Source organism: Schistocerca nitens, chromosome 2, assembly GCF_023898315.1.
Source record: "Schistocerca nitens isolate TAMUIC-IGC-003100 chromosome 2, iqSchNite1.1, whole genome shotgun sequence".
NCBI classification, from domain to species: domain Eukaryota; kingdom Metazoa; phylum Arthropoda; class Insecta; order Orthoptera; family Acrididae; genus Schistocerca; species Schistocerca nitens.
Genome location: NC_064615.1, coordinates 196,059,361 through 196,080,393, shown reverse-complemented (window position 1 = coordinate 196,080,393; position 21,033 = coordinate 196,059,361). Strand labels below are relative to the sequence as shown.

The following is a 21,033-nucleotide window of genomic DNA, read 5'->3' as shown; positions in this document are numbered from 1 at the left end:
CCCAAATGGTCTCGTTGCCCTGGGACGACTGGAAAAAGAGACGTTCCATAGGCGGTCGGGCAACGGTAGGGTACGCAGGGGAGGTAGGACAGGCAAGGAATTGACACACCCGTCGCACCATGAGGAGTTTCCGACGGATGGCGAGCGGCGGTTCCCCTGCCTCAGCACACAGGCTGGGGATGGGACTGGTACGGAAGGCACCAGTGGCCAGCCTGATACCCTCATGGTGTACTGCGTGAAGGATCTTCAGATACGAAGGCCGTGCGGACCCAAACACGGTGCAACCATAGTCAAGACGCGATCGGACGAAAGCCCTATAAAACTGCAGCAGACGCGCCCGATCTGCTCCCCAGGACCGATGGCTCAGACTGTAAGTAGGCTGTTTAGGTTTTTTTATTAGTAACGCCACCTCTGTATGAAAATCACCGGCTGTGCCGTGTGCAGTCTGTGGCTGCTTTGCATTGTTGTAATACTCAACCATTGTAGTGTTAGGCAGCTGGCTGTGAACAGCGCGTAGCGTTGGGCAGTTGGAGGTGTGCCGCCAGCAGTGGTGGATGTGGGGAGAGAGATGGCGCAGTTTTGTAATTTGTCATGATATCAAGGTAAATACATTGTTTGTTCTCTATTAATATCTTTCATTTGCTAACTATCCCTATCAGTAGTTAGTGCCTTCCATAGTTTGAATCTTTTATTTAGCTGGCAGTAGTGGCGCTCGCTGTATTGCAGTAGCTTGAGCAGCGAAGATTTTTGTGAGGTAAGTGATTTGTGAAAGAGATAGTTTAATGTTAGTCAGGGCCATTCTCTTCTAGAGATTTTGAAAGTCAGATTGCGTTGCGCAAAAAAAAAATATTGTGTGTCAGGTTAAGCACAGTTGTAAAAAATTGTTAAAAGGGGACGTTTCAAGACACTTCAAAATATTCAGCGCCTTCAGGGCCCGCACCTTGAGGTCTTTAAGGTGAGGCAACCACGACAACTTGGAATCAAAAGTGAGGCCCAGGAACCGCACAGTGTCGCTAAAAGGAAGAATGGTGTCCCCCAGACGCAATTCAGGGGAGGTAAAAAGACGTCGAGAACGATTAAAATGAACACACACACATTTGTCTGCAGAAAAGGTAAAACCCGTCTTCGCAGTCCATGCCTCTAATCGCTGTATCGTAAGCTGCAACTGCCGACTAGCAGTGACAAGACTGGAGGAAGAACAGAAAACAGCAAAATCGTCCACAAAAAAGGAGCATTGGGCAGGACTCCGGACAGTGGACGTGATACTGTTAATGGCGACGGCAAAGAGGGTGACACTTAAAACGCTTCCCTGAGGAACACCATTCTCCTGCACATACAAATCAGATAGCACATTACCAACCCTATATCGAAAGAGGCGGTGGGAAAGAAAGGACCGAATGAAGATGGGGAGACGGCCACGAAAACCCCACTCATGGAGTTGATTGAGGATATGGCGGCGCCAAGTAGTGTCATACGCCTTATGAATGTCAAAGAATACACCTAGACAATGCTGGTTACGTAGGAAGGCCTGCTGGATGGCCGCCTCAAGCAGGGTCAAGTTGTCTATAGTTGAACGACATCTCCGAAAGCCACACTGCGAGGGGCTAAGGAGCCGCCTGGTTTCCAGCAGCCAAACCAGGCGACGGTTGACCATGCGTTCTAACGTCTTCCCGACGCAGCTCGTCAAAGCAATACTTCGATAACTACTGGGATGCGTTCGGTCCTTCCCCGTTTTGAGGAGGGGGATCAAAATCGCCTCCCTCCAAGAGTCAGGGTACGTGCCAGATAACCATATCATATTAAAAAAATTCAGGAGAACTTCCTTGGAAGGCAGTAACAAGTGCTGCAGCATGCTGTACCGGATTCGATCATGGCCAGGCGCAGTATCATGAGCCACAGACAGCGCCGAATCCAGTTCCCACATTGTGAAGGGGCAGTTGTAGGGTTCAGAATTTGGAGACCGGAAGTCCAAGTGACCCCTCTCGATCGCAGTGCGGTAGCGGCAGAAATCTGGATCACAGTGAATAGTAGCGGTAGATTCCGCAAAATGCATGGCCAGTGTCTGGGCAATGTCTCTCGGCGCCGTGAGGAGACTTCCCTGATGCAGCAATGCCGTGACAGGGAGCTGGCCGAGTGTCCCGGAAATCCTCCTGATGGCTTCCCATACTTTCGTAGAATTAGTGGAACGGGAGATGGAGTTCAAGAACGATTGACATGACCGTCGTTTGCTCTCTTTAATCACTCGCCGCGCTTTGGCCCTTGCCACCCGAAAGGCCGCAAGATTGTCAGCTGAGGGACGGCACTTGAAGCGGCGCAGAGCTGCACGGCGGGCTCGGATGGCTGAGCGGCACTCAGTGGTCCACCAAGGGACAGGACGCCTCTTGGGATGACCGGATAACCGTGGGATTGACAATTCAGCAGCATGGGAGATCACGGCTGTAACATGGTCTACCCGTTCGTGGACGCTGGTACGGTGTTCCAAAACAGCCAGTTGGCTGAAAAGTGTCCAGTCAGCTCGGCAGAGGTGCCACCGGGGCGGCACTGGTAATGCCATAGCCTCATCCAGGAGGCGAATCCAAAGGGGGAAGTGGTCACTAGAATGGAGGTCTGCAGCAACCTCCCACAGAGCAGAATCCACGAGTGCTGGAGAGCAAAAGGAAAGGTCAATAGCTGATGACGACCCAGAAGCAGTACAGAAATGAGTGGGAGCACCAGAGTTGAGGATGCACAGTTCTTCAGACATCATGAGGTTTTCCAGAATGCGACCCCTGGTGCAAGTCGTCGAAGAGCCCCATAAGACATTATGAGCATTGAAGTCCCCCAGAAGAAGAAATGGGCGGGGGAGTTGGCTAATAAGGTCTGTGAGAGCCTCAGAGTCTATCGCATCCTGAGGTGGTAAGTAAAGGGAACAGACTGTGAGCCTCCGACCCACAAGAAGGTCAACTGCAACTGCTTGCAAGTCTGTAACGAGAGGGAGCTCAGATGAGGGGTGCATGTCACGGACAAAAACCGCAACACCACCCCTTGCCCTTTCCCCCGTCAGATCATCATTCCGATATACAGTATAGCCCCGTAAAGAAGGAGCATCAGTGGCCCGAAAATGTGTCTCTTGGAGACATAAGCACAAAGGGCACTCTCGTACAAGGAGTTGTAATTCGGCCACATGCGTCCTGAACCCATTCAGGTTCCACTGTAATATGGGAGCCAGTGATCAGGGTGGCTGAACTTTCACCCTGCCGCTGTGTTTTGGAGGAGAGCCCATACTGGCCGGAGATTTATTCCTGGGGCGAGAAGATCGCCCCCGGTCGACATCAATGTCCATCAGCTCCGATGACGACCCACGGGAGATGTCAGACAGTACGATGGCCTCGTCATCGGACTGACCCTGACAAGTCCCCTCAGGTGGCAAAACCTTCAGCTTCGGCGTCTTTGTCTTGGGGGGCTTAGAATGCAGAGCCTTGTCAACAGTTGGAGCATTACTCGCCTGGGCAGAAGGGCCCATATGGGGAGAGGGAGGAAGTACCCCAATGTCAGCAACCACGGCCTTGTCCGACGTTGCGGGGAGAGCCGCAGGTTGCAAAACAACCGCAGCAGCACAAGTGCACTGGCAAACGCAGGTATTAGTGCTAACACTAGCAACCTCCGTTTGCGTAGCAACAGTGGCCAACTGTACCGGTTTTTTCAGAGCGGAAGCGAAAGATGTAGTAAACACAGGAGGTTGCATGGCCTTAAAGAGCTTCCTGGCCTCACCATAGGGGATGCGCTTAGATGTTTTGATCTCCTGGATCTTCCGTTCGTCGAGATAGGCGGGGCAGACCCGGCTCCAGACAGGGTGACTCCCAGAGCAATTCACGCACTTCACAGGCGATGAACAATCGGCTCCTTAATGGGCAGGCTGACCACATTTACCACAAGTGGCTATCCCATTGCACCCCAACGTAGTATGCCCAAAGCGCTGACATTTAAAACAGCGCATTGGGTTGGGGAAATATGGGCTTACTGGCAAACGTAAGAACCCCGCTTTAACATGCTCTGGGAGTCGTGGACAACTGAACGTGAGAATAAACGAGTCGGATTTGACGAGGATCCCATCGAATCGTTTCATGATATGCTGCACGTCAACAATACCTTCATCAGCCCATTCAGATTTTAACTCGTCTGTGGGGATATCCACCAAGTCCCTACATGTCACAACACCCTTACTGTAGTTCAGAGTGGAGTGGAGCTCGGTCTCGATAGCCTACTCACCGAGACATGTTGCTTTCCGAAGAGAAGTGACCTGACGGGAACTAGATGTCTCAACTAACAGAGTACCATTGCGCAGACGCTTCACAGATTTAAGTGTTCCTGCAATTCCTTCAAGACCCTTGTGGATGTAAAAGGGAGAAACCCTCTCAAAGCTACTCTCCTTCCGTTTAATAATCAAAAACACATTCTGATTATCAGCATGTGCTCTGTTACGACAGTCTGATAAATCTCGATCAACACTAGGCGCTGGAGGACTCGCAGCACGAAGTCGCTTCTTCGATGGGGTGTGTTTGCCTACCAGTGGCCCACCCAAGCCACTGGTAGGGGGAAATGTAGAGGTCGAAGGGTCCATTGCGGTCCCACGAGCAGCTAGGGAACTAAAGGTCCGCTCAGACAGAGCCCCGCGTGCCTGAGTAAGCCTAATACAACTGGGGTGTGGCAGGTGCCCCAGAGGTTGCCCGCTTGCGACTGTTCCACCTCAACAGCCATGCATCTCATAGGCGCGGAGCACACCGGAAGATTGAGGGGTTTTTATAGAGGTTGGCCTTCCTCGCAATCCAGGCGGTCAAGCCAAGATAACCATTCCCCGCAGCACACAACATTCCACCGCCGCGCCATACGGTGGTCGCTGAAGCATGTCCGGGGGTTACGGTGACAGGAGACTGGCGGCGCTGACCAGTCCCCAGCTCAGGACCCCGGGGTCGCCAAGCCCGTACCCAGCAAATGAATGCTGAGCCCCTGGGGGCAGTAAATTTGTAAGACTGGATGCCATGAACTGCTATATATGACTTTTGAACACTATTAAGGTAAGTACATTGTTTGTTCTCCATCAAAATCTTATTTGCTAACTATGCCTGTCAGTAGCTAGTGCCTTCAGTAGTTTGAATCTTTTATTTAGCTGGCAGTAGTGGCGCTCGCTGTATTGCAGGAGAGCTTCTGTAAAGTTTGGAAGGTAGGAGACGAGATACTGGCAGAAGTAAAGCTGTGAGGACCGGGCGTGAGTCGTGCTTCGGTAGCTCAGATGGTAGAGCACTTTCCCGCGAAAGGCAAAGGTCCCGAGTTCGAGTCTCGGTCGGGCACACAGTTTTAATCTGCCAGGAAGTTTCATATCAGCGCACACTCCGCTGCAGAGTGAAAATCTCATTCTGGAAACATCCCCCAGGCTGTGGCTAAGCCATGTCTCCACAGTATCCTTTCTTTCAGGAGTGCTAGTTCTGCAGGGTTCGCAGGAGAGCTTCTGTAAAGTTTGGAAGGTAGGAGACGAGATACTGGCAGAAGTAAGATAGGGTAGGCTATATAAGGGAACAGTGGAGAAACTAGTGTAGAGTTGAGAAAAACTATTTTTGAAAGAGGATATGAATAGAATACAGAAGGCATGCTTTGATAGGACTGGTGGTGGTGGTTAGTGTTTAACGTCCCGTTGACAACGAGGTCATTAGAGACGGAGCGCAAGCTCGGGTTAGGGAAGGATTGGGAAGGAAATCGGCCGTGCCCTTTCAAAGGAACCATCCCGGCATTCGCCTTAAACGATTTAGGGAAATCACGGAAAACCTAAATCAGGATGGCTGGAGACGGGATTGAACCGTCGTCCTCCCGAATGCGAGTCCAGTGTGCTAACCACTGCGCCACCTCGCTCGGTCTTTGATAGGATTTCTTTGGTGGAAACAAATGTTGAAATAAGAGGAAAGATCTATGGAATGAAGTTTTGGGTTGGACTGCAGTACCAAATGCTACACTGAAAACAAACCCTGTCCTTTCCTTTTGTGTTATTCCGCTATGTGTTCGTGTAATCTTGTGTATTTGTGTTTTTCCTGTCTTTATGTGTTTAGCTGATAAGAGTTATGTCATAGAATTTTTCTAGTAATATGTTATTTTCTTTATAAAGATGTTTAGACATTATTTATTCTGTTCTGTTTCAATGGTCATATGTGAAATTAATGTTTCGAAAACTATTCTCATTATTTTATTTATTTATGTCATAATTCCTGTAACACTGATGTACATGTTTATTTCTATTCTTTTGTAAAACCTGTATTACTACAAATGTTATCTGTACTATTATGTTCTTTAGTGATGTATTTTGTACCTTTTTAATTGTATTCTTATGTTGTAAATTTATAATTGTATAGACACCAGTTCTTCAGATTAAGTTACATTTCACTGCACACGTTTCTGTTGGTGATAGTATATGCACAATATGTGAGAAGTTGGGACTGTTAGTGTTTGCATGTGTGTTAATAATTCAGCAAGGGACTGGTTAACAGCATTGCTGGTTCTAAGGACAATTCCAAAAACTTTGTGAGTGCACAAGTGGTGGTTTATGGACTTGCTATATTGTCCGCAAGACTCTTTGATGGTGATTGTGCAGCTACACAGTCGCAACGGATGGCTGCTGGCCGTCTCTACAAGGACTACAGTGGGTCTGAATCTTTGGTGGCCCACCAATACTAATATTTCTACAAGGAGTGCAGTGGGTTTGCACCTCTGGTGGCCCACCAATACCATAATCTCTACCAGGAGTACAGTGGGTCTGCTCTGTGATGACCTACCTACCAATATTCTTCAAAACTTCGAATGTCTCTGCTGTGGATTTGCTCTGATGTGGCCCATTACCTGTCTGCATGTCAAAATTCAGCGCTGTCTCTCCGTTGGAAGAACAACACTACTTCTTCAAGACTGCATGGAAATCAACTACTTCCATGTGCATTTTCTTTTACTGCTCAGACTTTGAGAAAAAAAAAACACTGCAATTTTACTGTGATGAATGATGAGGACTGTCTTTATGGACTGTGACAAAATTTTAGCTTTTGACCAACATTGTATCAACACATGAGTGCATTTGATTTCTTTGTTATTGTAATTATGAAAAATTTCTTCAAATCTGTATTGGCCACTGCCCAAAATAATTTGTAAAATTTTTTGTGGGCAGCATGGGGGCTATATAAGTAGGCTGTTTAGGTTTTCATATTGGTAACGCCACATAGCGCTCTGCATGAAAATCACTGGATGTGCTGTGTGCAGTCTGTGGCTGGTTGGCATTGTTGGAATATTCGCTATTGTGGTGTTGGGCAGTTGGCTGTTAACAGCGCGTAGCGTTGCGCAGTTGGAGGTGAGCCGCCAGCAGTGGTGGATGTGGGGAGAGAAATGGCGGAGTTTTGAGAGAGGATGATCTGGATGTGTGTCCATCAGAGACAGTAAATTTGTAAGACTGGATGCCACGAACTGCTATATATATTATGACTTTTGAACACTATTAAGGTAAATACATTGTTTGTTCTCTATCAAAATCTTTTATTTGCTAACTATGCCTGCCAGTAGTTAGTGCCTTCAGTAGTTTGAATCTTTTATTTAGCTGGCAGTAGTGGCGCTCGCTGTATTGCAGTAGTTCGAGTAACGAAGATTTTTGTGAGGTAAGTGATTTGTGAAAGGTATAGGTTAATGTTAGTCAGGGCCATTCTTTTGTAGGGATTATTGAAAGTCAGATTGCCTTGCGCTAAAAATATTGTGTGTCGGTTTAGTGTTGATCAGAATAGGTAAAGAGCGAAATGTCTGAGTACGTTCAGTTCTGCTCAGCTGTTTGAAAATCAAATAATGTATGAGGTTTATCAGCACAGTAATTCATTAAGTTTTCTAAGGGGACGTTTCATAGCCACCTTACAGACAAGTAATGTAAACAAAACCTGCATCACGACTTCCTGGTAATCATGCTCGTCCTCCTGGTTTCCTTGCAGGTAATAAAGAATGTACATATAAATAAACAGCACAGTACTCGTATATTTGTAGCATGTGCGTTGTAAATAAGCTGGACAACAGTAATGCTAGACAAAGCGGTACTTCCATATCTCCTTAAGCTGTCTTCTCTGACCCCAGGCTCCCTAGGTCAGATTGTTCTGTGGAGCATTCACTATATCGGTTACATTTTTGCACGCTCTTACGGAAACAACCTCTATAACATATCGAGCATTGATTGAAGTCACCAGTAACTGTAACTCTAATCTTTCAGCAGCTCTCCGGCCTTCTTCAGTACCATGGATGTAATTATCTCGTATCTTAACACATGTCCTATCAGTCTGTCCCTTCTAGTTTCGGTTTTCGCCGATTCTAGGGTGAATCTCATTTTTTTTTATCTTATCAGTCCACCCAGCTTTCAGCTTTCTGTAACACTATATATGAAACGCTTCGATTCTCTTCTTTTCTATTTTCCTCACAGTCCATGATCCACTTTCGATCAGTATCTAAATTCTCAGAAATTTCTTCCTTTAATTAAAGCCCATATTTAATGCTAATAATCTTATTCCATTGGAACTACTGACGGCCTTGGGAGAGCCAGTCCTGACAAAACTCTACCATCTGGTGAGCAAGATGTATGAAACAGGTGAAATACCCTCAGACTTCAAGAAGAATATAATAATTCCAATCCCAAAGAAAGCAGGTGTTGACAGATGTGAAAATTACCGGACAATCAGTGTAATAAGCCACAGCTGCAAAATACTAACACGAATTCTTTACAGACGAATGGAAAAACTAGTAGAAGCCGGCCTCGGGGAGGATCAGTTTAGATTCCGTAGAAATACTGGAACACGTGAGGCAATACTGACCTTCGACTTACCTTAGAAGAAAGATTAAGGAAAGGCAAACCTACCTTTCTAGCATTTGTAGACTTAGAAAAAGCTTTTGACAATGTTGACTGGAATACTCTCTTTCAAATTCTAAAGGTGGCAGGGGTAAGATACAGGGAGCGAAAGGTTATTTACAATTTGTACAGAAACCAAGTGGCAGTTATAAGAGTCGAGGGACATGAAAGGGAAGCAGCGGTTGGGAAGGGAGTAAGACATGGTTGTAGCCTCTCCCCGATGTTATTCAATCTGAATATTGAGCAAGCAGTAAAGGAAGCAAAAGAAAAATGCGGAGTAGGTATTAAAATCCATGGAGAAGAAATAAAAACTTTGAGGTTTGCCGATGACATTGTAATGCTGTCAGAGACAGCAAAGGACTTGGAAGAGCAGTTGAACGGAATGAATGGTGTCTTGAAGGGAGGATATAAGATGAACATCAACTAAAGCAAAACGAGGATAATGGAATGTAGTCGAATTAAGTCGGGTGATGTTGAGGTTATTAGATTAGGAAATGAGACACTTAAAGTAGTAAAGGAGTTTTGCTATTTGGGGAGCAAAATAACTGATGATGGTCGAAGTAGAGAGGATATAAAATGTAGACTGGCAATGGCAAGGAAAGCATTTCTGAAGAAAAGAAATTTGTTAACATCGAGTATAGATTTAAGTGTCAGGAAGTCATTTCTGAAAGTATTTGTATGGAGTGTAGCCATGTATGGAAGTGAAACATGGACGGTAAATAGTTTGGACAAGAAGAGAATAGAAGCTTTCGAAATGTGGTGCTACAGAAGAATGCTGAAGATTAGATGGGTAGATCACATAACTAATGAGGAAGTATTGAATAGGATTGGGGAGAAGAGACGTTTGTGGCACAACTTGACCAGAAGAAGGGATCGGTTGGTAGGACATGTTCTGAGGCATCAAGGGATCACCAATTTAGTATTGGAGGGCATCGTGGAGGGTAAAAATCGTAGGGGGAGACCAAGAGATGCATACACTAAGCAGATTCAGAAGGATGTAGGTTGCAGTAGGTACTGGGAGATGAAGAAGCTTGCACAGGATAGAGTAGCATGGCGAGCTGCATCAAACCAGTCTCAGGACTGAAGACCACAACAACAACAAACTTCTTTTAGGGAGGAATGCTAGTCTATATCTTGTATCCCCATTGCTTCGTGCGTAATGCTCACTTTATTTTCAAGGTAGCGGAATTCCTCCTTAGCTTAATGTAACAGAGCATGTACTTGGTATTGCAGCATTTAATTATACGTACACTACCCAAGTCTTAGTGTTGCCATCAATGTATCTGACTTAAAAGCCATGGACCGTACCGTTCCCGTGTCTTATTCGGCCCTTTTATTTTCAAACTGCAGATCAATACGCCTTACTGCCAGTTCTTCGCTTCGGTTCCCTCTAGCAGTGTGGGACAATACCAGACACTCCATTTTTCTCTGGCGATTTGTTCCTAGCTAGCGCGCATTGTTAGTGTTGGTGGGATCCATTGTCCGCTCGCCATTGATTTCCTTTAACAACTGTTTTCGCCGGCCATTCATTAGGGTTTTACCGCCCCGCCAAGTCCCCAGAAGAAGGAAGAAAGCGTGCGCCTTCGCCTCCCACGAGGACAACAGAGTACACATTTCCGCTCTCTCACAGCACGTCTTCCCGGCAACGCCGCAGCAGAAAAGGATGCGGCACCGTACTCTTTTCGCACGAATCTCACGCTGCGGCGCGGAGGAAAGCTTTTATCAGCCCTGAATTTCTATGAAATTGCCCCGATGACTCTATGATATCTCGAAACGTCCCTAGGTGTTCTCTACGGTCGGAATCCATTCGCTGCCAGCGCCGTGCGATGCAAAATACGCGGCGAAATGCTCTATTGATTATCAGGGAAATCCGGACACGAATTAATTCACCGAGCTGCAATATTTGTAAAGTTCCCAGAATGAGATTTTCACTCTGCAGCGGAGTGTGCGCTGACATGAAACTTCCTGGCACATTAAAACTGTGTGCCCGACCGAGACTCGAACTCGGGACCTTTGTCTTTCGCGGGCAAGTGCTCTACCATCTGAGCTACCGAAGCACGACTCACGCCCGGTACTCACAGCTTTACTTCTGCCAGTATCTCGTTGTCTCCGCAATATCCTGTCTTTCAGGAGTGCTAGTTCTGCAAGTATCGCAGGAGAGCTTCTGTAAAGTTTGCAAGGTAGGAGACGAGATACTGGCAGAAGTAAAGCTGTGAGTACCGGGCGTGAGTCGTGCTTCGGTAGCTCAGATGGTAGAGCACTTGCCCGCGAAAGGCAAAGGTCCCGAGTTCGAGTCTCGGTCGGGCACACAATTTTAATCTGCCAGGAAGTTTCATTTGTAAAGTTGTCTTAATAAGGATCGGCACTCCTGCTCAGACCCTGTAACCGAGCTGGTCAGCGACACACTTCCTCTAACATACTTCTCGACACACAGATTTGTTGATATATATTCTCTATCAGCTTCCATTATATCTTGGATACGCAAGCGGCAGTCGCGCTTGCTTTGTTTCTGACAGGGCGCAATGTCATCTGCGACACTGCACGTCTGCAGTTACGTCTTTGCAGCCGGCTGGAGTGGCCGTGCGGTTCTAGGCGCTACAGTCTGGAACCGAGCGACCGCTACGGTCGCAGGTTCGAATCCTGCCTCGGGAATGGATGTGTGTGATGTCCTTAGGTTAGTTAGGTTTAAGTAGTTGTAAGTTCTAGGCGACTGATGACCTCAGAAGTTAAGCCGCATAGTGCTTAGAGCCATTTGAACCATAACATCTCAGCGTTGGCCGCTCCTCATGGATGCTGGTCGCAGAGACAGCCAGTCGCAGAGATAGTCGTGTAATCGCGACGTCAACCGCGACCGAGAGAGCGTCATGGCAAAAATGATGAAAATTTATTTTCATTGAGGAAATTGATTTTATAATATGGTTTTTGATGTCTTTACTACGACAAAGAGAGATTTTGATTGCTTTGATGAAGACTTCATAATAAGGTAAAAATTAACTTTTGTTGCTTTAACCGCGCGCGAGCTGCTGCGTACACACCATTACAACAATTTAGTACGCAACGCGGAAGTCTCCCCCTCTTCTTAATTAGCCAACATTATCAACAATTCTGTAAGGAGTAAATTAATAAACGCTTTGCAATCTACGATGAACAAACACAATTTGCAATAATTCTTTAAACATGACACTGTTGATGAAACAACTTTAAAGTACTTTCAGAGTTTGTCATTTCTTTGTAATTCTTGATTGTAATGAAGAATACGTTTGTAAAGCGACTTTTTTTTACTAGGTGAAGTTTCACAACTGCAGTTTAAAATGCAGACACGTTACGTGGTCTCATTTCACATGGAGATCACCTGTAATTTGTTTGATGCACATTAAATGAGACGCGCCTTTGCTTTCAGCAGCAGCAGCCATTTTCCAGAGTGCAGTTGTCTGAGCGTTATTCATTGCCACACGTAAGCCAAAATGGGGATGAAAAAAATACGTTTCAAATTTCGAGGGACCTCCCTTCATACGACCAGAAATCAGTTAGGGTTTTGTCAAATTTCATGTCAGAGAAGTAAAGAAGTATGAAACAGTATTAGTGTTTTTGAAGGGAACTTAGGTATAATCTGGTTTTCTTTATTATGAGACACTGTACACTTTCTGGAAATCACGCAGTCAGATCAAATTCTGTTTCGATTCTTTGTTTGCAATAGGCGCAAATTCTCGAACAACCTTCCAGACAATCCAGGCAAAGGAATTGAAAATGCAAAATCAATAAGTAGAAACTATCAGTAGAAGTAATAATTTTTTAAAGAAACTTTCAACATTCAAATGACTATACTACCCGATCCACTGACATTCTTTATAGATGGCAAAATTTTGCTTTTTCTTTAGTATTACACATACTGTAAAAATGGTTTCATCGAAATCCAAGAACATGCAGTAAGTAGTAAAACACTAAAAAGTTGAGCTAAAAACGCTTTTTCCCAAATTTTGAAGAAGACGTTCGAAATAATAACAATACTAATAATAACAATAATAATAATAATATTTATATAATTTTTGAATGTTGTTGTTGTTGTTGTCTTCAGTCCTGAGACTGGTTTGATGCAGCTCTCCATGCTACTCTATCCTGTGCAAGCTTCTTCATCTCCCAGTACCTACTGCAACCTACATCCTTCTGAATCTGCTTAGTGTACTTATCTCTTGGTCTCCCTCTACAATTTTTACCGTCCACGCTGCCCTCCAATGCTAAATTTGTGAACCCTTGATGCCTCAAAACATGTCCTACCAACCGATCCCTTCTTCTAGTCAAGTTGTGCCACAAACTTCTCTTCTCCCCAATCCTATTCAATACCTCCTCATTAGTTACGTGATCTACCCACCTTATCTTCAGCATTCTTCTGTAGCACCACATTTCGAAAGCTTCTATTCTCTTCTTGTCCACACTAGTTATCGTCCATGTTTCACTTCCATACATGGCTACACTCCAAACAAATAATTTCAGAAACGACTTCCTGACACTTAAATCTATACTCGATGTTAACAAATTTCTTTTCTTCAGAAACGATTTCCTTACCATTGCCAGTCTACATTTTATATCCTCTCTACTTCGACCATCATCAGTTATTTTACTCCCTAAATAGCAAAACTCCTTTGCTACTTTAAGTGTCTCATTTCCTAATCTAATTCCCTCAGCATCACCCGATTTAAGTTGACTACATTCCATTATCCTCGTTTTGCTTTTGTTGATGTTCATCTTATATCCTCCTTTCAAGACACTGTCCATTCCATTCAACTGCTCTTCCAAGTCTTTTGCTGTCTCTGACAGAATTACAATGTCATCAGCGAACCTCAAAGTTTTTACTTCTTCTCCATGAATTTTAATGCCTACTCCGAATTTTTCTTTTGTTTCCTTTACTGCTTGCTCAATATACAGATTGAATAACATCGGGGAGAGGCTACAGCCCTGTCTCACTCCTTTCCCAACCACTGCTTCCATTTCATGCCCCTCGACTCTTACAACTCCCATCTGGTTTCTGTACAAATTGTAAATAGCCTTTCGCTCCCTGTATTTTACCCCTGCCACCTTCAGAATTTGAAAGAGAGTATTCCAGTCAACATTGTCAAAAGCTTTCTCTAAGTCTACAAATGCTAGAAACGTAGCTTTTCCTTTCCTTAATCTAAGGTAAGTCGTAGGGTCAGTATTGCCTCGCGTGTTCCAAAATTTCTGCAGAATCCAAACTGATCTTCCCAGAGGTCGGCTTCTACCAGTTTTTCCATTCGTCTGTAAAGAATTCGCGTTAGTATTTTGCAGCTGTGACTTATTAAACTGATAGTTCGGTAATTTTCACATCTGTAAACACCTGCTTTCTTTAGGATTGGAATTATTATATTCTTCTTGAAGTCTGAGGGTATTTCGCCTGTCTCGTACATTTCTTGCTCACCAGAAGGTAGAGTTTTGTCATGACTGGCTCTCCCAAGGCCATCAGTAGTTCTAATGGGATGTTGTCTACTCCCGGGGCCTTGTTTCGACTCAGGTCTTTCAATGCTCTGTCAAACTCTTAACGCAGTATCTTATCTCCCATTTCGTCTTCATCTACATCCTCTTCCACTTCCATAATATTGTCCTCAAGGACTTCGCCCTTGTATAAACCCTCTGTATACTCCTTCCACCTTTCTGCCTTCCCTTCTTTGCTTAGAACGGGGTTGCCATCTGAGCTCTTGATATTCACACAAGTGGTTCTCTTCTCTCCGAAGGTCTCTTTAAATTTCCTGTAGGCAGTATCTATCTTACCCCTAGTGAGACAAGCCTCTACATCCTTACATTTGTCCTCTAGCCATCCCTGCTTAGCCATTTTGCACTTCCTGTCGATTTCATTTTTGAGACGTTTGTATTCCTTTTTGCCGCTTCATTTACTGCATTTTTATATTTTCTCCTTTCATCAATTAAATTCAATATTTCTTCTGTTACCCAAGGATTTCTATTAGCCCTCGTCTTTTTACCGACTTGATCGTCTACTGCCTTCACTACTTCATCCCTCAGAGCTACCCATTCTTCTTTTACTGTATTTCTTTCCCCCATTCCTGTCAATTGTTCTCTTATGCTCTCCCTGAAACTCTCTACAACCTCTCGTTCTTTCAGTTTATCCATGTCCCATCTCCTTAAATTCCCACCTTTTTGCAGTTTCTTCAGTTTCAATCTGCAGATCATAACCAACAGATTGTGGTCAGAATCCACATCTGCCCCTGGAAATGTCTTACAATTTAAAACCTGGTTCCTAAATCTCTGTCTTACCATTATATAATCTATCTGATACCTTTTAGTATCTCCAGGATTCTTCCAGGTATACAACCTTCTTTTATGATTCTTGAACCAAGTGTTAGCTATGATTAAGTTATGCTCTGTGCAAAATTCTGCAAGGCGGCTTCCTCTTTCATTTCTTCCCCCCAATCCATATTCACCTACTATGTTTCCTTCTCTCCCTTTTCCTACTGACGAATTCCAGTCACCCATGACTATTAAATTTTCGTCTCCCTTCACTACCTGAATAATTTCTTTTATCTCTTCATACATTTCATCAATTTCTTCATCATCTGCAGAGCTAGTTGGCATATAAACTTGTACTACTGTAGTAGGCATGGGCTTTGTGTCTATCTTGGCCACAATAATGCGTTCACTATGCTGTTTGTAGTAGCTAATCCGCACTCCTATTTTTTTATTCATTATTAAACCTACTCCTGCATTACCCCTATTTGATTTTGTATTTATAACCCTGTAATCACCTGACCAAAAGTCTTGTTCCTCCTGCCACCGAACTTCACTAATTCCCACTATATCTAACTTTAACCTATCCATTTCCCTTTTTAAATTTTCTAACCTACCTGCCCGATTAAGGGATCTGACATTCCACGCTCCGATCCGTAGAACGCCAGTTTTCTTTCTCCTGATAACGACGTCCTCTTGAGTAGTCTCCGCCCGGAGATCCGAATGGGGGACTATTTTAACTCCGGAATATTTTACCCAAGAGGACGCCATCATCATTTAATCATACAGTAAAGCTGCATGTCCTCGGGAAAAATTACGGCTGTAGTTTCCCCTTGCTTTCAGCCGTTCGCAGTACCAGCACAGCAAGGCCGTTTTGGTTAATGTTACAAGGCCAGGTCAGTCAATCATCCAGACTGTTGCCCCTGCAACTACTGAAAAGGCTGCTGCCCCTCTTCAGGAACCACATGTTTGTCTGGCCTCTCAACAGATACCCTTCCGTTGTGGTTGCACCTTACGGTACGGCCATATGTATCGCTGAGGCACGCAAGCCTCCCCACCAACGGCAAGGTTGATGGTTCATGGGGTGGGGGGGGGGGGGTTTGAATGATAAGTTGAAAAAAACCTGTAAAATAAATTATGTTATCTATTAATGACATCATATTACCTCTAGATGCATACATCGATATGTTGTTCTGTTAGTTTTGCGAAGATTTGCAGTATTGGCCGTCTTTATCTGAGGTTTTTGATGCATATTAATGGAGTCGTTTTCTATAAGTTCTATGCTATTCTATGTTGGGACCTGTTGGCTGCCAGAGTGTGCGAAGGCGGACTGCTAACATGAAAAGTCTTAACCCGTGATTTGTGTCATGTTTTGTGGAAGCAATAAATTATGTAAAAAATGAAGTCCAAAAAGCTCTGAAATACTTTATTTCTAAAAGAACCAGACAAAGTAGATCTCTCCTTATAAAGTAGAAATGAATCAACTAAAAGAAATTTCAAGAAGACTGCACAGAAGAGACAAGATAAGTTACTTATTCCTCTGCGAATAGTGGTTTTCCACCACATTACAGTCGTTCGCCTCGTTTCGCATTCTGTTATATGCAGCTCGTGGTCTTGGGGTTGCGTTCTCGCTTTCTGCGCACGGGCTATCGGGTTCGATTCCCGACGGGGTCAGGGAGTTTTCTTGCCTCGAGATGACTGGGTGTTTTTGTCTCGCCTTCATCATCATCATCATCATCATCATCATCATCATCATCATCATCATCATTCATCCCTATTACGGTCGGAGGATGGCAACGGCAAACCACCTCCACTAGGACCTTGCCTAGTACAGCGGTGCGGTGCGCTCGTCGATGTATTGGATCTCATCATCATATGCATATTACACCAGTGCACGCCACTGACGTCTGATGAACTTCAATCATTAATTTTAACGAGCCTCAAAACAAAGGTAGAGCCTAGAAGCTGCAAGATAGGATAAAATATTATCTACGCAGACAACGTAAGAAGCTACTCTAAATGCTACTGTGGAGAAATGGGAACACCTGTCTCGATCGTAGAACCTCAGAAGACACAGAGACACACAGCTTAAGACCTCATAGTTTGTAGTACCGCCAATCTGCCGGCCCCGCTCTGCTCCCCACTTCTCCCCCTCCATAGTTTGTAATACCACCAATCTGCCGCCCCCGCTCTGCTCCCCACTTCTCCCCCTCCATAGTTTGTAATACCACCAATCTGCCGCCCCCGCTCTGCTCCCCACTTCTCCCCCTCCACGTCCTCCGACCTTACAAAAAACACAACTCCCATGTATAAAATAGCTTCTAATTCCTGATTACTTTAGTTTTGAAAAAAAAAATACCAAGTTTTTCACATATCTACAATTTTATACTGTCGGTTCACTTGAACTATTTGTTGTAAAACCATGTAATTTTACAGGCACGTTCAGTGGTATATGTGGTTACTATCTGCAGAACGTGTTGCGAGTAGAGTTAATAAGCAAAGAAGTAATAAAACGTCATGCCTGATGCAGGAGTTCTGCTGAATGAAAAGCAAAAATGTAGTCTGGGGGGTGGGGGTTGTCAGCGACAAAAAGGTTAGGAAAGTTTTGAACTTTTGTGCAAAAATTTGTTGGATGTCGTAAGTGGTCTCATTCTCAAATAACGAAGAATGTAGTCTGGGTAATTTGCGTGCCGTGAGACATGCTGCATCCAGATATATACACAATCCTCCTGTGTTTACTGCCAGATGTGATACTCTGCTAACACACAGAGAGCGCCAAATGGAAGTACCAGTGCTGCCACATACACTCCTGGAAATTGAAATAAGAACACCGTGAATTCATTGTCCCAGGAAGGGGAAACATTATTGACACATTCCTGGGGTCAGATACATCACATGATCACACTGACAGAACCACAGGCACATAGACACAAGCAACAGAGCATGCACAATGTCGGCACTAGTACAGTGTATATCCACCTTTCGCAGCAATGCAGGCTGCTATTTTCACATGGAGACGATCGTAGAGATGCTGGATGTAGTCCTGTGGAACGGCTTGCCATGCCATTTCCACCTGGCGCCTCAGTTGGACCAGCGTTCGTGCTGGACGTGCAGACCGCGTGAGACGACGCTTCATCCAGTCCCAAACATGCTCAATGGGGGACAGATCCGGAGATCTTGCTGGCCAGGGTAGTTGACTTACACCTTCTAGAGCACGTTGGGTGGCACGGGATACATGCGGACGTGCATTGTCCTGTTGGAACAGCAAGTTCCCTTGCCGGTCTAGGAATGGTAGAACGATGGGTTCGATGACGGTTTGGATGTACCGTGCACTATTCAGTGTCCCCTCGACGATCACCAGTGGTGTACGGCCAGTGTAGGAGATCGCTCCCCACACCATGATGCCGGGTGTTGGCCCTGTGTGCCTCAGTCGTATGCAGTCCTGACTGTGGCGCTCACCTGCACGGCGCCAAACACGCATACGACCATCATTGGCACCAAGGCAGAAGCGACTCTCATCGCTGAAGACGACACGTCTCCATTCGTCCCTCCATTCACGCCTGTCGCGACACCACTGGAGGCGGGCTGCACGATGTTGGGGCGTGAGCGGAAGACGGCCTAACGGTGTGCGGGACCGTAGCCCAGCTTCATGGAGACGGTTGCGAATGGTCCTCGCCGATACCCCAGGAGCAACAGTGTCCCTAATTTGCTGGGAAGTGGCGGTGCGGTCCCCTACGGCACTGCGTAGGATCCTACGGTCTTGGCGTGCATCCGTGCGTCGCTGCGGTCCGGTCCCAGGTCGACGGGCACGTGCACCTTCCGCCGACCACTGGCGACAACATCGATGTACTGTGGAGACCTCACGCCCCACGTGTTGAGCAATTCGGCGGTACGTCCACCCGGCCTCCCGCATGCCCACTATACGCCCTCGCTCAAAGTCCGTCAACTGCACGTACGGTTCACGTCCACGCTGTCGCGGCATGCTACCAGTGTTAAAGACTGCGATGGAGCTCCGTATGCCACGGCAAACTGGCTGACACTGACGGCGGCGGTGCACAAATGCTGCGCAGCTAGCGCCATTCGACGGCCAACACCGCGGTTCCTGGTGTGTCCGCTGTGCCGTGCGTGTGATCATTGCTTGTACAGCCCTCTCGCAGTGTCCGGAGCAAGTATGGTGGGTCTGACACACCGGTGTCAATGTGTTCTTTTTTCCATTTCCAGGAGTGTAGTTACAGTGTTAGTCGCCACAGAGATGCTTTTAATAATTTCCACAATGAAACTGTCTCGAAATCTGGCAGAACACCCAAAGAGATTCTGGTCATACATAAAGCACACCAGTGGCAAGATGCAATCAGTACCTTCTCTGTGCGATAACAACGGTGAAGTCACTGATGACAGAGCCACTTAAGAACAATTATTAAACACGGTTTTCCGAAAGTCCTTCACCAAAGAAGACGAAATACACATTCCTGAATTCCAACCAAGAACAACTGCCAACATCAGAAACAGAAGTAGATATCCTCGGTGTAACAAAGCAGCTTAAATCAATTAATAAAGCCAAGGCCTCCAGTCCAGATTGTATACCGGTCAGATTCCTCTCAGAGTCTGCTGATACAATAGCTCCATATTTAGCAATTATATACAACCGCTCGCTCACAGAAAGATCCGTACCTAAAGACGGGAAAATTGCTCAAGTCACACCAACACCGAAAGAGGGAAGTACGAGTAATCCGCTGAACTGCAGGCCCATATCACTAACGTCGATTTGCAGTAGGGTTTTGGAACATAAACTGTGTTCTAACATTATGAAGTACCTCGAAGAAAGATTTATTTACACATAGCGAGGATTCAGAAAATACCGTTGTTGTGAAACACAACTAGCTCTTTATAAAGTAATGAGTGCTATCAGCAGGGGATGTCAAATTGATTCCATATTTTTAGATTTCCAGAAGGTTTTCGACACCGTTCCTCACAAGCGTCTTCTAACTAAATTGCGTGCCTATGGAATATCGGCTTAGTTGTGCGACTGGATTCGTGATTCCTGTCACAAAGGTCACAGTTCGTAGTAATAGGCGGAAAGTCATCGAGTAAAACAGAAATAGTAACCGGCGTTCCCCAATGAAGTGTTTTTGGCCCTCTATTGTTCCTGATCTATATTAACGACATAGGAGAAAATCTGAGTAGCCGTCAGATTGTTTACAGATGATTCTGTCATTTGCCCTCTTGTAAAGTCATCAGTGGACCAAAACGAATTGCAAAGTGATTTAGATATTTCTATGGTGTGAAAAGTGGCAATTGACCGCGAATATACACACTTCACCAGTGTGACTGTCCACAACGTGCCTTGAATACGTTAACTCGTTCTTACGTAACAGAAAATTCTGTGTTAACTTAGAGAGACATAAGGGCGGTGTTAAGTCAGTTGAGGCAGGAGCCCCCAGGGATCTGTTCTGGGACCCACATTGTACAGTATTTTCACGCATGACATTCCAAGGCGAGATAGCACTCCATCTTGCTCTCTTCACAGGTGACACTGCTGGCTACGCTTTATCCGAACCCCAATTACATACTATTCAATATCTAAAGAGATTCGACTAGGTTATACAGTGTTGCAATTTCTGGAAAATGAAAATCAGTGCGACTAGGTGCAGTGCCGTAATGTTCACAACTAGAAGGAAACTTCCCAACCGTCTGATCTCTGGTGTGACACGGTCAAATACTTAGGTTTAAAATTTGATAGAAAGCTCTTGTGGAACGCGCACACACCCGACGCCTGTAGCCTAGGTTCAGGTGGGCTGTACCATTTATACCCATTGTTCAATTTATTCAATTTATACCCAATGCACTGGCCGGCCAAATCAAGTTACACAGATAAAAGGTGGTGGTCCTTCCAAATTTAC

The 21,033-nt window shown here is 45.3% G+C and overlaps 1 protein-coding gene across 1 annotated transcript in view; it reads right to left on the bottom strand.

Annotated features, from left to right (window-relative positions):
* Nucleotides 1-21,033, bottom strand: part of LOC126234319 (polypeptide N-acetylgalactosaminyltransferase 1-like) — a 402,153-nt gene that overhangs the window by 321,629 nt on the left and 59,491 nt on the right. The gene's annotated exons all lie outside the window — the stretch shown is intronic.